A 16,493-nucleotide genomic window follows, 5' to 3' on the forward strand; every position below is an offset into this window, starting at 1 on the left:
TTACTGCTTGTTGTGTGCTGTGCTTTAAGAGGGACTGCCACTTTGCTATTTGCTTTGCTGTGTTGGTCTGCTGCCTGCTGCTTCTTGCATGGAGTGAGAAGGACTGGACTTGTTCTCTACATCCTTGCAATCAAAAGTCTCCAAGGGCTTACTGGCTTGCCCCCTGTTCTCCTGCAGTATCAGGGACATCCAAATCTGCCTACAACTCTCCTGGTGCTTCATTCCATTCAGTAGGCCGGTGATGAAGACCCATTGACCTGACTGCATGGAAAATACTGGTGCATCGTGCCCTTGAGGTCGACACTTTGCTCCCTAAAAGGTACTGTTTTAGTAGGCCTCTGTGGGTATTGTAGCCGGTCTTTCCTCTATTGTGATCTGCCTGGATTTTGGCTTTGCACCACTCCCTCGCAGCCTCACGTAACCCTTTGACCGCTATTGACTTCTCAGCACTGTTTTCACATTTAATCTTTGAAAACTCATATCTCAACTTCTACTTATTGGTTTGGAGTCTTATTGTGGCATCTTTCACTCTGTTACTGTAATGAAGTGTTGCACAAATACTTCACACATTCCCTCTTACGTTAAGCTCTGTGCCACGCTACCATAGGGTGAGCACAGGTTAATTTAGGGAGTGTATCTGACTTACCCTGACTAGAATTGTTGTCCCTTTTGGACAGGGTGTGTATCTCTGTCAGCTAGATGCCCAATTTCTAATATTTGTGGCAGTGGTGGGATAGGACATTTTTGTGTAGTGCCTTATAATAATGTGGTGTACACTACTACTCCTGTCTAAACTAATTTGAATCAATTGTCTATGACCCCCACTGGCAATGTTGTCTCCCACTCTCTTCAATTGGCGTGTTCTTTTATTTTCAATTGATTGGAGGTCCCATAACTGTCCCTGAACCTGCAAGCATGGATTTTGAGTTGTCCTAGTTAGAGAAATACACAGTGCAAAAACGCAAGTATTTTTGCAAAGCATTTGTAGTTTCTACTATAGTCTTCACCAAGAAGGCAGAGCTGAAAAAGGTTCTGATGACCTGGTGGGAAGCTAGGGTTGCAGCTCATGGGACCTCTGAGGAGGTTGAAGTGGAAATTGAAGATGATTAGGAGCTGGACAAGGACTCAGTGGAGAATCTGCGACTGCCTTTGGGACAGGGGGCATCCAGCCTGCATGGATAGATGGACCCACCCTTCAGGCCAGGAAGCAGTGTGTCATCCAAAGGTCTGTCCCCAGAGGAGCTGGAGGACAGGGGGAGGAAAGAACATTCAGATTAGAGCTAGCCAAGCTAAAATTTGAGGTGAAACAAAAACAAATAGCCATGGAGGAAAAGAAAATGATGTTGCCTCAGCAGTTGAGCTTTAGGGAACTAGACCTCAAAGCCAGGAGGGCTGAGCCCAGCAATGATGGTGGCAGCACTTTGTCTGGGCCCTCTGACAGTAGGGTCCACATTCTGAAGGGCCTGGTGTCTGATTTTGTGGTGGGAGATGACAAAGACAGGTGGTTTGAGGCCTAGGAAATTGCTCTACAGATGCACAGGGTCCCTGAGGAAGATTGGGGCGCTAGTCTGTGGACGCACATTCCCAGTGAGGGAAGGTCCTAAAAGGGAGAGACAGTATGAGGAGGTCCTAATCAGGAAGTTTGGTATGACCCTATAGAAGTACAGACAGAAGTTAAAAGACAGTCAGATGCCTTCCCAACAGACCTAGGTGGATTGTTTGGATTTTTTTTGCAAGGCGTTGGATAGATGGGTGAAGGGCAGAGAGGTAAAAGATTACCATGGCTGTACAATTTGTTTGAAACAGAGCACCTGTTAAGATCTTTGCCAACACCTTGTTGACAGCAAGCTTACTCACCCTAGAGAGTCAGCCAAGGAGGTGGACCACTGGGTTGGCACCCTGGTCCCCAACAAGGTACCCTGGGGGGATCACGCCAAGGGTGGGCAGGATCCTCACCAGAAAAGGAGGAGGTGACAAAAAGAGTAAGGATTTCTTTAAAGGGGCCAAAACTGTTTCTGTGGGACAGGTTTTCCTTCCCCCCTCTGAGAAAAAGAAGAAGTGGTTCCCTGAGAACAGGTCTGCAGTGAAGGCTCAGTGAAGTACTGTGAATCTCAACAGAAAGGGCACTACAAGGGAGATGCTAAGTGTCTCAAGTGGGCACAGCCCCCCACTGGTGGGCAGTTGCCCAGACTGGCCAGTGTAGTACTTGGGAAGGAGATGTTCCCAGATAGTGCTGGGGAGAGAGTGTAGTTAACTCTAGTGTCCCTGGTTGATGGGGAGATGGTACAGAGAACTCACGTCTGACAATACTAGGAAGTGCAGTCAGTGAGTGTCTATCAACGGGCAGAGGGTGGAGGTTCAGAAATGTACAGGAGCCAACACGAGAACCAACAGGGGTCATCTGGTTTCTTCAGAGCAGGTAGCCCCTAACACATTCCACCAAGTTGTTGCTGCTGACAACCATGAGAGCCACTACCCAGTGACCACACAGACCACCGCAGCTATCATGTCACCCATCCACTCTGGGGCAGGACAAGACCTTTAACAGTCTTGTCAACCACTTTTATGGGCCTCAAATGAGGGAAGCTTCAGCTGCCTACTGTAGGTATTGTCAGACCTGCCAGGTGAGTGGCAAGTCAGGGGGGAGTGCAAGGCCCCCAAGCAACCCTTACCTGTCATTAGCCCACCTTTGAGTGGGATAGTGCTGACATTGTAGGGCCTATTGACCCCAAGAAAGTCATAGCCAACAGATTTGTTCTGGTCTTGGTGAACCATGCCACCTGGTACCCGAAGGCTTTCCCTCTGAAGACAGTGACTGTGCCCTTAGTGACCAGGGCACTGATGGGGATATTCACCTGTGTGGGCTACCCCAAGGAGGTGGTATCTGACCGGGGTACCAACTTCATGTCCAATTACATGAAGGCCATGTGAAAGTAGGGTGGGGTGACCTATAAGTTAACCACTCCTTACTACCCCCAAGCCAATGTATTGGTTGAAAGGTTGATCCATACCCTAAAAGGCATGATCATAGGAGTACCAGAACCCATGATGCATAAGTGGAACGTCTTCATGCAATGCCTGTTGTTTGCCTACAGGAAGATACTGCAGAAAGGTGCTAGTTTGAACTTCCTAAAGGGCACCCTGTGAGAGGGACTCTCACACTAGTGAAGGATGGCTAGATTCAAGCTCCCAGGGAAAGCCCCTCAGGGTTTAGCCGGCGACATGCTGGCCCTCCGTAACAAAACAGCCCACTTCAGGAAGCTCACCCAAGAGAACCTAGAAGCCAGTCAGGAGGACGTGAAATGCTGGTATGACCAGAAAGGCACTTTGGTGGAGTATCAGCTTGGCCAAAAAGTGAAGGTCATTGAGCCCCGTGCTCAACAAGACAGCTGGTCTAGGCCCCATGAGGTCAATGAGTGTAAGAGCGATGTCAGCTATCTGCTAGAACTTTAAAACTTCCAGGAACCCCTTGAGGATTCCTCATGTAAACTGCCTCAAGCCCCATTTTGTGAGGTCTGAGATTACCTTGCTCTTGGTAACTGATGCTGAGATGGAACTGTAGAGTGACCCTCTCCCTGACCTCCTATCTTCCAAAGAGAAGGATGGGTCAGTGGAGGGTGTCAGCCTCACCCCTACACTGACCCTGGATCAACAGAGAGACTGCCGCCAGTTGCTGGGGTAGTTTGCCTCTCTATTCTCACTTACCTCAGTACTCACTACATGGTGTGCCTATGATATTGACACTGAGGACAGCACACCTGTGAAGAATACAATTTACAGATTGTCTGACAAAGTGAGGACTAACATTAAGGGGGAGGTCTCCAAAATATTTACCGCCTGGGATTATTGAGCCTTCCAACAGCCATCCCAGTGCTGCTGGTCCCCAAGTCTGCCCGAACAAGTGTCACACCTGAACTCCTGTTCAGTGTGGATTACTGTGGGCTCAATGCAGTCACCAGGACTGACGCACAACCTATCCCCAGAGCTGAAGAGCTCATAGATCAGCTTGGAGCTGTTAAGTTCCTTAGCACGTTTGACCTAATGTTTGGGTACTGGCAGATTGCCTTGACTGATGGGGCCAAAGAGAGGTCTGCATTTTCTACACTATAAGGGCACTTCCAGTTCTGGGTCATGTCCTTTAGGTTAAAGAATGCCCCTGCCACCTTCCATATGTTAGTAAATCGGGTCCTAGCTAGACTGTAGAACTTTAGTGCCACGTATCTAAATGACATAGTGGTTTTCAGTTCTAGCTTAGAGGGCCACGTGTACCACCTGAGGGAAAGGACTTCATGCTCTGCAGAGGGCAGGTCTGATTATCAAAGCCTGTAAGTGCCAGATAGGGCAGGATTCTGTGGTCTACTTGGGGCACCACGGAGAGGGCAGAAAGGTGCAGTTCTTGTAACCCAAAATTTACACCATTCTGGTTTGGGAACCCCCTACCCCCAAGACCCAGACTGAAGTGAGAGCCTTCCTATGCCTCACTAGATACTACAGGAGGTTCATCAAGGGGTATGGCACAATCGTTGCCCCCTTGACAGAGCTGACTTCCAAGAGGCAGCCACGTCAGGTGATCTGGACTGAGGCATCCCAGACAGCTTTTGATATCTTTGAAGTCTTGAAGGAAGGCATGTGTACAGTACCCATGGTCAAGGCCCCAGATTTCTCAAAAGAATTTGTTGTTCATATGGATGTCTTAGAGAATAGCATAGGGGCTGTGCTCTCACAGCTAAATTAACAGAGCCTGAATCAACCCATAGCTTTCATCAGTAGAACAATACTCCCCAAGGAACAGAGGTGGCATGTGATTGAAAGGGAAGCCTTTGCTGTGGTCTGGGCCCTGAAGAAGCTAAGGCCATACCTGTTTACCATTTACTTCCAGGTTCAGACATACCACATGCCCCTCAGATAGTTTATGTAGATGAGGGGTGAAAATCCCAAACTGTTGAGGTGGTCCATCTCCCTACAGGGAAGAGACTTTATGGTACAACACCACCCTGGAACAGACCACATCAATGCTAATGGTCTCTTCAGTTCTTCTGCCTTAGGGAAGAGAACTCCCAAGGGGTTGGGTAGCAGTCCCCACTTTCAGCAAGGGGTAGTGAACATGTGCTAGACCTGGCATCCTTGGCAAGGTTTCCCCTAACTTTTTGCCCTCTGACTTCCTGTTTTTCTGACTGATTTCTGCTGGTTTTTAGGACTCTGGACACTTTACCACTGCTGACCAGTGCTAAAGGTAGGAAAGTACCCTCCTTTTGGCATGTTACCCCCAATTTCTGCCTGATGTCAGTGTGTTTGACTGTGTTCACTGGGATCCTGCTAACCAGGACCCCAGTGATTATGCTCTCTCTTCTCTAAATGTTGTCACTGCATACAGGTAACCCAGTATTTCACCCAAAATTGGCATACTGGACCCCCTTGTAATTCCCTTGTATATGGTACCAAGGTACCCAGGGCATTAGGGTTCCAGGTGATCCCTATGGGCTGCAGCATTTCTTTTGCCACCCATAGGGAGCCCATGCAAAGGCTTCTACAGGACTGCCATTGCTGCCTGTGTGAAATGGTGCATGCACCCTTTCACTGCCATTTACACTGCACTAGGTCACTTATAAGTTACCCAAAATGTCAGGCCTTCTAACCCTGAAGGCTGGGAACAGAATACCTGTGTGTGAGGGCAACCCTGCACTAGAAGAGGTGCCCCCATGACTTCCAGGACCATTTTCCCAGACTTCGTGAGTGCGGGGACGCCATTTTACACATGCACTGGACATAGGTCACTACCTATGTACAGCTTCACAATGGTAACTCCGAATATGGCCATGTTTGGTATCAAACATGGAGGAATCATACCCCAAGGCTTTTGCAAGCATTGGTTGTATGATTCCATGCACTCTGGGGGCTCCTTAGAGGACCCCCAGTACTGCCATAACAGCCTTCTGAGGTTTTCCAGGGAGCCCCAGCTGCTGCCACCTCACAGACAGGTTTCTGCCCTCCTGTTGCTTGAACAGCTCAAGCCAAGGAAGGCAGAACAAAGGATTTCCTTTGGGAGAGGGATGTTACACCCTCTCCCCTAAGAAATAGGTTTTACAGGCTTGGGAGGGGTAGCCTCTGGAAATGCTTTGAAGGGCACAGATGGTGCCCTCATTGATTAATCCAGACTACACCAGCGCTTGGGTGGTTCTTCAGATTCAGATTGCAAGACTCCAGCAGGAATCCTCTGCATCCTTTACTTCCCCTTCTCTTCGAAGAAACTGCATCTGGACCCTCCAGGAACTCTACAAACTGCAACAAAGAAGCAAAGGTGAATATTGTAACATCGTATCTTCAGCTCCTGCCGGCAACTGTTTCCCAGTCGTGCATCCTCAGGGGACAGCATGTCTTCAGCCTGCACCAGAAGAACGAAGGACTCTCCCTTGGAGTGAAGGAGTCACTCTTCTGCTTCAGCAGACACCTCTCTGTATCGACAACCGGTGGCGTGGGTCCCCTCTCCTGACAAGTTGGGTGGATCCAGCACCACAGGTGGTGGACTGAAATAGTCCCTATGGTGCTAATGTCCTACTGTCCAACTTTGGTGAAGGTAAGAGCTTCCCTCCCCATGCAAGAAAGTACCCCGTGCACTGTGTGTTTTGCAGTTGCCAAGACTTGCTAGCATCCTTCCATGAGGTTCTTCGGGCACCGTGCAGCTCCTGCCCCCAGCACTTTATCCTGCAACGTACACTTCCTGTGTGGTTCTCCAGTGGCGTGGGACCCTTTGTTGTAGAGCTGTGTGGGCCTCCTTTTGCTCCTTCTTTCTCCCCATGCTGTGGGACTCCTGCGCGTGCAGCCTGGTCTTCTAAGGGCTCTCTGAATGGCTGAGAGCCTTCCCTGACTCCCCCTCCTGGGTAGAGTCCACTAGGTACTTCCCGGCCCCAGCCAGCACCATTTTCTGCTAACTGCAAGCTTTGCGTGTGCCAAAGCTTGTTGGCAGAATCCAGCAACGCAAACCATTCTGCAATCTTCCATCTGGTGTGGGACATCATCTGCACAAACCAGGAACCCACATCAATCTTCTTGGGTGCGGTACTGACTGCTGTTCTTAACCAGTGGTTCTTCTTTTGCACCTTCATCCGGGTCAGCAGTGGCTCCTGTTCTTTCTAGACTCTTCAGTGCTTCATGGGCTTGGTCCCCTTCTTTCACAAATCTTCTTTCTTGTGTTCTTGAAAAATTACTGTGATTTACTCCTGCTTTCCTGGGCTCTGGGTTGGGTTCTATTACTTACCTTTGGTGTTTTCCTATACTCCCAGTGTCCCTGACACACTACACTTGCCTAGGTGAGAAACCGACATTCACATTCCACTTTCTTAGTATATGGCTTGTGTTCTCCCTGGGCCCATTTCTAACTATTATGATTTTCACTATTTGCACTGTTTTCTGTTTTTACACCTGATTTTGCATACTATTGTATATAATTTGTGTATTACCTCCTAAGAGAGTATAGTCTCTATGGTAGTTTTGACATTTGTGTCACCAAAATAAAGTACCTTTATTTTTGTAACACTGAGTATTTTCTTTCATGTGTGTAAGTACTGTACGACTACAGTGGTATTGCATGAGCTTTGCATGTCTCCTAGATAAGCCTTGGCTGCTCATCCACACTACCCCTAGAGAGCCTGGCTTCTAGACACCTTCTATATTTCACTAATAAGGGATAACTGTACCTGGTATAAGGTGTAAGTACCTTAGGTACCCACTACAAAACAGGCCAGCCTCCTGCACTAAGGTGCAAGTGCTCTGACTCTAAACATGTTAACATATGCTTTGCCACAATTAGAATATTTATTTTACTTTTGTGTCCAGGGCCTGAACAATACATGCTATTAGTGTGCCTGCAGCAATAATTGTGCCACCTACTACAGTAGCCTTTTAAACATGTCTCACGCCTGCCACTGACTAGCCTGTCTCTGCAGTTTAAACTGCTATTTCGACCTGCCAAAGGACACTCACTTGTCAGGCCCAAATCTTTCTGTTCCTTACATATATCACCTAAAAGGTAGGCCCCAGTTAGCCCCAAGGACAGGGTGAAGTGTGTTTAAAAAGTTGGACATGCTTTAAGTTTAATATGTCCAGGTAGTGAAAAACTGCTCAATTTGTTTTTCACTACTGCAAGGCATATCTCTCCCCTAGGTTAACATTGGGAACATTTAAAAACGTATTTTAAGTGTCATTTCCAATTGGCAAAATATAGAAATACAGAGTTTAGTGTCTCTGGACTCACAATTTAAAATCACAATTTTTGGCGCAGTTGGATTTCAAATTTTAAGTCTGACAATGTCACTTTTAGAAAATTGGCATTTTCTTACTTTAAACATTCTGTGCATCTTCCTGTCTCTAAATACACATCTGGGGTAGATGACAGCTGAGCTTTGTGCAGCATTCCCTCTAGGCAGTCACACACAAAGGGAGTTTGGGTGTGACATTTGCATCCTGGTGGCTCATCACCAGGCTGATGAGTCTTCCTGGGCTAGATGGAAGGGAGCAGCTGACACACCTGAATAGGGTTGTGCCTCTCCTCACACAAAGGGCAGCATAACCCGCTTTAGAGAGTCAGGATCCAGAGAAGGAAGAGCAGGGGCCTTGTGATCATCCAAGCCCTCTTCTGACATCTCCTTCACTTCAAAGGACATTTGGGTATAAGTACTGGACACCAAACCTCAACCAATCAGAACTCTACTGGAACCAAGGGCACTCTGCCAAGAAGAAGGACTGCTGTGCAGTCAGGAGAGACTGCCACTCTGTAACTGCATTGCTGTATTGGCTAACTGCTTGCTATGTGCTGTAGGAAAGACTGCCACTTTTCAATTTGCTTTACTGTGTTGACCTGCCTTCTGCTTCTTGCCTGCAGTGAGAAGGACTGGACTTTCTCTCTACATCCTTGCACCCAAGAATCTTCAAGGGTTTGTATGCTTGCCTCATGTTCTCCTGCAGTCTCAGGAATATCAAAGACTGCCTGTAAATCTACTGATGCTTCTGGACTCTGCCATGTATGAGTTCTACCCTTGCCTGAGGTGCCCCCATCATCCCTAGGCCTCGGAATTGGGTTCTGAAGCTGGTTTCTGCAAAACCTGATGCATTGACTCAAGTGCGGGAGAAAATCCCATGCATCATTCCTTCTACACTGAAGCAGAGGCTAATTGACAACAGAGGACTCACAGCCTGTGCAGTTCGACAACGATGCTCTGCGTGGCCCGACAGCGACACATTGCATTCATTTCAGTGGAGCCCAATGAAACTGTGACCCTACTGCGTGTAAAATACCGGCACATTGTGCTTTTGACGTAGACTCTGCTCCCTCAAAGGTACTGTTTAGCAGGCCCTTCATGGTTCTGTAGCCTGCCTATCCTCCATTGCGGTTGGCCTGGATTTTGGATTGGCACTGGTCCCTTGTAATCTCAAGTAACCTTTTGACCTCTATTGACTTCTAAACATTGTTTTCACATTTAATCTTTAAAAAATGTGATCTCTATCTACTGTATTTTTGTTGTTTTGATCTTCTTTTACTCAGATAATTAGTATCTATTTTTCCAAATGTGTTGGGTCTTTTTGTGGTGTCTTTCATTGTGTTCCTGTAATTAAGTGTTGCACAAGTACTTCACATATTGCCTCTTAGGCTAAGTCTGACTGCCCTATGCCAAGCTACCAGAGGGTGAGCACGGGTCAATTTAGGTTGTGTGTTTGACTTAACCTGACTAGTATTATGGTCCCTTTTTGGACAGGGAACATACTTCTTCCTACCAGAGACCCAATTTCTAACCCTGTCTCAATCCTAGGGATAAAATTGTAGTGAAAATGAACGTTTTAAACTTACTTTCCTTCCCAAAATTGCCTTTTTCTTCTGCCCCTTCCTCTTCTTCTGTCTCTCTTTGCGTGTTCATGTGCATGCTTCTGTTTCTACCTGACACACCTCCCCGGGCGCCCTGTTCCTCTCTATTTCACCTCTTCAGTAAATTCCATTTAACACTTAGAAATATTTAATGTGTTTTCTCGAGAGCGAGCATTGATGCGTCTCTGTCACAAATGTATTTAGAGTCCTGGTTCACACTTTTCACTGCCGATGTTTGGGTTACTCAACTGTTCCAGAACAGTATGAAAAGGCGTGCGGAAAGGAAAAGGGAGTTTATCTATGAGGGCACAATGAAAGCAGACAACTTCATTGCAAAAATGTTCCCAAAGCATTTTGTCCATCTGCGAACGACCCTCCTTAGTTCAAATAGGTCACCTGCTGTTTATAGGAAGATGGTTTACCTTTAGGCGTGGAGCAGAGGACTGTCTCCATGTGTGGACAGCAATTCACAATGTCAGGATTGGGAAGAGGAAGTGAAGGGAAGTATTAAACCTGATGCGGAAAGAAACAATGTTGAATATGAGGTAGCGGTACTACCGCCGAACAGAGAGTTATCTTGGAAAGTGAGCGTAGGCCACAGGCTACAAAGGAAAATTGCGTCGAATCTCCCCTGCCTTCAGGTGAGAGTGCAGGCTTGAAAGTGTAAACTAATTGAAACCAGCAGTGTCTGTTTCATTTAAAGGTTAAAGCTTTTACCAGCTGCACACACTAGATCAATAATTATCTCTGTGTGATAAACCTTTAAGAAGCTCCGCCGTGAGATGGCAGGCCCCGTAGGTGCCGGCGCTATTTAAAGAGCCAGTCGTGTTTGTCGCAAACCGGCTATAATTTCCACGCGCTCTCCCAGGGCCTCGTAATGATATGCAAACGCTGGAGGCAATCAGCCGCTGTGACGCGCGCTCGCCGCATGGCAGCTGAACAGGAGAGGGAGCAGGTCACCGGGGACGAGCGGCGTGGGCTGGGGAGGTTGCAGAACAGAGCGCCTTGACTTGGTTACGAAGGACAGGTTGCCCTACTGGGACCTTTACACTCAGGGGTACGGCGTGCCAAGAGGGTCAAAACAGCAGACACTTTGGGAGTGAATTATTGCTTTTGCTCTATATTTAGCTCTGCATCTACCAGAAGGCCTTGCCAAAAAGGCAAATGTTTATGTGACTCTATTACCAAAGACTCTCTCTCTCTCTATATATATACACACACACACACATATATATATATATATGTATATATATATTTATTTTTATTTTTTATCTTTTATTTTTTCACTGAAAAAAACAAAGGTTACAGGGATGTTATAGTTATGTTCTGAATTTACTCGTACAAAACCATAGAAATTCAGCAGGTGTAATTAGAGTTCTTTCAAGTAACTATAACTCATGCCCTAAGGTAACTGTAACTCGCTCCTTCGCCCTGCACAGCAAGTTACTCCACATATTAAATAATTGATGAGATCTTGCTATAAAATTATTTATAAGATATATGTGCATGGTAAAGGTGAGAGCTATAGTTACCTTAGGGAGTGAGTTATAGTTACTTGAAAGAACTTTAACTATAACTGCTGAATTTCTATGAGTAAATTCAGAACTTAACTTTAACGCACCTGTAACATTTGTTTGTTTTCAGTGAATTTCCGTGTTTTTTTCCCGCAAAGTAGTTTAAATTGCTATACGTTATTCCAACCTCCACTGTGCACATTCTTTGGCCGTACGCAGCGGGGGTTGGTCGCAAAGGCCTGGCCTGCAGCTACGCCTTGCAGCCAAGCCATTAGAATCACCCAACTATGTACGGTCTATAGGTGGGGGCAGTGCAGGTTGGCTACAGGGCCTGTCTCTCTCAGTGGATCTGTGAGTGGGTGCATGAGTGTCTGAGTGGGTCTAAAAGTGGGTGTGTGAGTCTATGAGTGGGTCTGAGTGGGTGCATGAGTGTCTGAGTGGATGTGTGAGCGGGCGCACATGAGTCGCTAAGTACATGTATGGTGAATGAATTAGTGTATGAATGAGTCTGTGGTTTTTCTTTCACATTTTTTTACATTTGTAACTATTTTGCAATAATTTGGACATTTCTGAATTTTCATGAATATCGCGCAAGGCAATGCAAAAATATTTAAATCAATAATTTGCCCCTGAAAGACACTTATATCACACCTCTGGCGTCAGGATACTCTCACCCTTACCCCTTATGCCACTTTCAATTAGGATTTTCACTCCTGGGAACCGTGTCCCATGAATTAAAATGTCAGCCACAACTTTCTAGTCAGGTTTCGGACAGCCAATCACAGTGATTCTTTTTGCACATGCATTCACGAAAATTTGTGACTTTCTGCAAAATAATTGCAAAGTTGCCGTGGCCAGAGGTACAAATTTGGATTTACCTCAATTTCTCAAAACCTACTGAAGGAGTTACTCTAAATAAGCGAAAGCACAATCTGCGTACAGACAGCTAGCTTTCTGTCAAATTTGGTGTAATTCCGTCCCGTGGTTCAGGCAGTAGACCTGTCTAAACGTCCTATGAGAATTAACATAGGAAATGCAACTTTTTTCACCTCCACTTTTCTCACTCCCTGCTTCACAGATCACCACCAAACTTCCTGTGCACGAAAAGAATCACAGTAACACCTTTTTTGGAAATTTTTGTGAAGATTTGTCAAACTGTGCCAAAGATATAAGCAAGTCAGAAACACCTTTTCTATTGAAACATGGTCCTAACTATAACTACCTAGCGGCAACCGCCACTCGGTAATATATATATATGTATATATTTATATAAAACCTAGTGGCACTCGCTCCTTGATAGTTATAATTAGACCTAGTTTCTATAAAAAAGCGTTTTTTTTCTAATACCCTTGGCGCTGTTTGATGAATTTTCATCAAATTTTCCCCAAAAATATGACAGTCACTTCAGGGTCTGTCTTAAATATGTTTAGGGGTGATTTGTCAAGTGGGGGTTGAGAAATGGGGGATCCCCAAACACTTTCCCCATGCATTTTTCCATAGAGATTGTGAACAAGAATAGCACCTGAACCACTCTGTGGAATTACACCAAATTTGTCAGAAAGGTAGCTCTTGGTCCTGAAAGCAACCTTTTTGTTATTTGGTGTAAATCCATTGTGTATTTTTGAGTAATTGAAGACAAAACAATTTTGTAAATAAAGGGACGCAAAGACTCCGCAGCCCCTCCCGATCTAGTGCTGAGATCTTATTTGCTGCCAACACTTCAACAAGGAAATGTTGGCACCCACGTTGGGACTCTGCTTCAGTCGAGTCCTAGAAAAAAAAGGTAAAAAATAAGAAAGGCATAAGTAGGGACACCCTCACCCTTTCGCTCTGGTGCTGGGGTCCCAGAGGGACCTGATAGAGCAAAAAAAAGTTTTTTTGTTTAATTTTCAGCAGGTGTTGCAGCGGAAACATGGATCCACCAAATATTGGGAAAAAAACAAGCAAGGGCTCCGGCACTTGTTTCAGTGAAGCTTTTGGGTGGGCCAGGTCCCAGAAGCATTAACATTTTGAGGGGGGGTTGCCTGCCTTCCCGTATCTCTGAGGACCATCACCTCCCCGGGGCTTTATACAAAATGAATGCGGGGGGGCACATGGCCCCCCCCCGCAGCCCTGGGGAATGCCATTTGCCCGGGGCACAATTACAAATGAAATGCGGGAAGAGCTCAGTCCACAGCTAGTCCCTTGCGCAAATCTTGAAATCCCATGTGGTGGGCCACACACTCTTGCTGCAGCCCAAGGACCACCACCTCCCCAGGGCTAATCTTTAATGAGATGCAGGAGGCCGTGCAGCCCCTCTGCAGCCCAAAGGACCACCACCTCTGTGGGTCACAATTTGTAACTGAATGTGAAGGACACCCAACTCCACCCGCGGCCCTGAGGACCACCACATCCCTGGGGCTCAATTTAAATAATAAAGGGGTCCTTTACGAAACCCCAGCCCCGGGGACCACCACCTCCCCAGGGTGAAAATGTAGATGTGTGCAGAGGGGCCATGTGTTCCCCCCACCGCAGCCCCAGGGACCAACACCTCTCTGGGGCCAATTTATCATGCTAATTGGGGGCTCATGTGCCCACCCATTGCCCCAGGACCTGCCTCCTCCCCCGGGATGAAGCTAGCAGTAAACTCCGGGGAGCTGCACACACCCCCCACAGCCCCGGGGACCACCACCTCCCTGGGCAAGTATTTAGTTCTGAGCAGGGCGCCACGTGGCCCCCTGAAACTCCAGAGACCACCACCTCCTCAGGGCTAAAATACAATAATGATGGGATGTTTTGGACCTCAGGGACCACCATCTAACTGGGGCCAATGTCATATGTTATGTTGCGTGAGGCCCCCGCAGCCCCAGAGGCCACCAACTTCCAGAGGCTAAAATACAATAATGAGGGGGTTCATCATTGACCCCCGCTGCCCCAGGGACAACCACCTGCGGGGTTAATTAAATCAATGGAGGGGGCTGTGCGGCCCACCTCGAGGAGCAATAGATGACCCTGGGGACCACTACCCCGAGGGCCGGCTTCTGCTACGTTCAAAGGTGCCCAACCCCGGCACATAGCTGTTTACTCTGATTTGGCATGGACTTTTAAAGCTCCTGTAAGTCAGAGCAAAGACTTCACTTTCTGCAAGTGAGAGCTGTAAAACAGCTCTCACTTGCAGAAATGTAAGTTTTCATCTGTTTCCCTGCACGCAAATATGTCTACAGGGAAACAGATGAACACAGTGCTCCCACAGGTGGGGAGCTGCTATTTGAAGCAGCTCCCTGGTTGTAGGATCAATGCCAGCTCCCACAGGAACTTGAGGTTCCCCGTGTGGTCCTGTCACTCTCACTCTCTTTCTCTCTTCCATCCCATAAAGGGATGGAAGAGAGAGGGATTGTCATTGCAATGGTCTCTCGATATAATGACTTCACAGAGTGAGACTAGTAAGATGTTAGGTACAAATGTTATGGTTACATTTGGATGCAGAGCAGAACAAAGTCACTTCTGGCCTAATGGTCAAGGTCTTTTGCTGTCACTCAGTATGCTGAAGGTTCAATTCCTAGTATCACTTGGCAGTGTGTTGGTTTATTTTCTAGTGTTTTCACTGTTAAACATTGCTCGTGATAGAACATTGAAGTCTCTTTCCCCTCAAAATCTGTGGATTGAATGTCATAGCTAAGTCTGGACACCACACAGTAAAGAGTCACCTCTGGCCTAGTGGTTAAGGTCTTATATGTGCACGCTAAAGTTCAAGGGTTCTAGTCTAGGTGAGTCTGTGGTCATTTCCTGCTTTAGTTTCCTTTCAACTATAAATATTTACGTTACATACTGAAAGGTGATCTCATTCTTTTTAATTGACAAAAACATTTTTCTTTTCAATTTGTCTGGAAATATCTCACTGTAAATATATCATTCATTAAAGCCTTAATTGCTCTCCCAATCTCTCACTTTCTCCCTCTCTCTCAGGGTTGGGTGGTTAGAGAGGTTGATCATAGGGACTGGCCGCGGGCTGTGAGTGGTGCAAGGCCAAAGGCTGTGCAAGGCACAAGGTTGGGTGGTTATAGGGGGTTGGCCACAGGGCCTGGCCACAGGTCAGGCGCTGTGACTGACTGCTGCTGTGCACGGCCAAAGGCCGTGTGCAGCAAGGTTTGAAGTAATGTATAGTAATGAAAATTACTTTACATTAAAAAAAACATAGAAATTCACTGAAAAAAACAAAGGTTACAGGTACATTAGGAAATAGAATTGAGAAAAAACATAAACATTCACTTAAAAAAACAAAGGTTACAGGTACATTATAGTTAGGCTCACATTTTAAATGTACCAAACCATAGAACTTCACCTGTTATTGTTATAGTTATGTCAAGTAACTATAACTTGTGCCCCATGCTAACTATAACTCATGCCCTCGCTATGCACTGTTAATTACCCCACAAATTACGGCACTCATGACATCTTTGATGACATAATTGATAATATCAATGTAATATTTGCAGTAAAGCTTTTGACAAAACAACTGTGCATGGCGGGAGCGCAAGTTATATTTACCTTAGGCCATAAATTATAGTTACTTGAGATAACTCTATCACAGGGGAATTTCTATGGTTTGGTACATTTAAATTGTGAGCCTAACTATAGTGTCCCTCTAACCTTTGGTTTTCTAAGTGATTTTATATATATATATATATATATATATATATATATATATATATATATATATACATAAATATATACATAAATATATACATACACACACACACGCGCGCACACACACACATGGCCGAACTCCACTTTTGATAGTAGAATTGGGTGTGGCAGTACCAACATGTACATCAGGAGTGGAACAGAGTAGGTGACAATTGTACATTAAAACAAACATTGGCAAAGCCAATAGGGCTCAATTTTGAGCCCCATTGGCTTTGCCAATGGGTTTTAGCCATGCTGCATATCATCCCCAATCCTCTGCAGAATGGCTAAGGAATAATAATTCAGAAAAAAGTGTTGGGGTCAATTGCAGCATTTTGTAGACATGCACCACACATGCAAATGCCTACAAAATGACACAGGCACTTTTTTTCATTTTATATACTGTTCAAGTTCAATCGGTAACTGACAAGAATAAAATTGTCAGAGAGAGGCAAAGA

Source organism: Pleurodeles waltl, chromosome 7 (genome assembly GCF_031143425.1).
Source record: "Pleurodeles waltl isolate 20211129_DDA chromosome 7, aPleWal1.hap1.20221129, whole genome shotgun sequence".
In the NCBI taxonomy this organism is placed as follows: Eukaryota; Metazoa; Chordata; class Amphibia; order Caudata; family Salamandridae; genus Pleurodeles; species Pleurodeles waltl.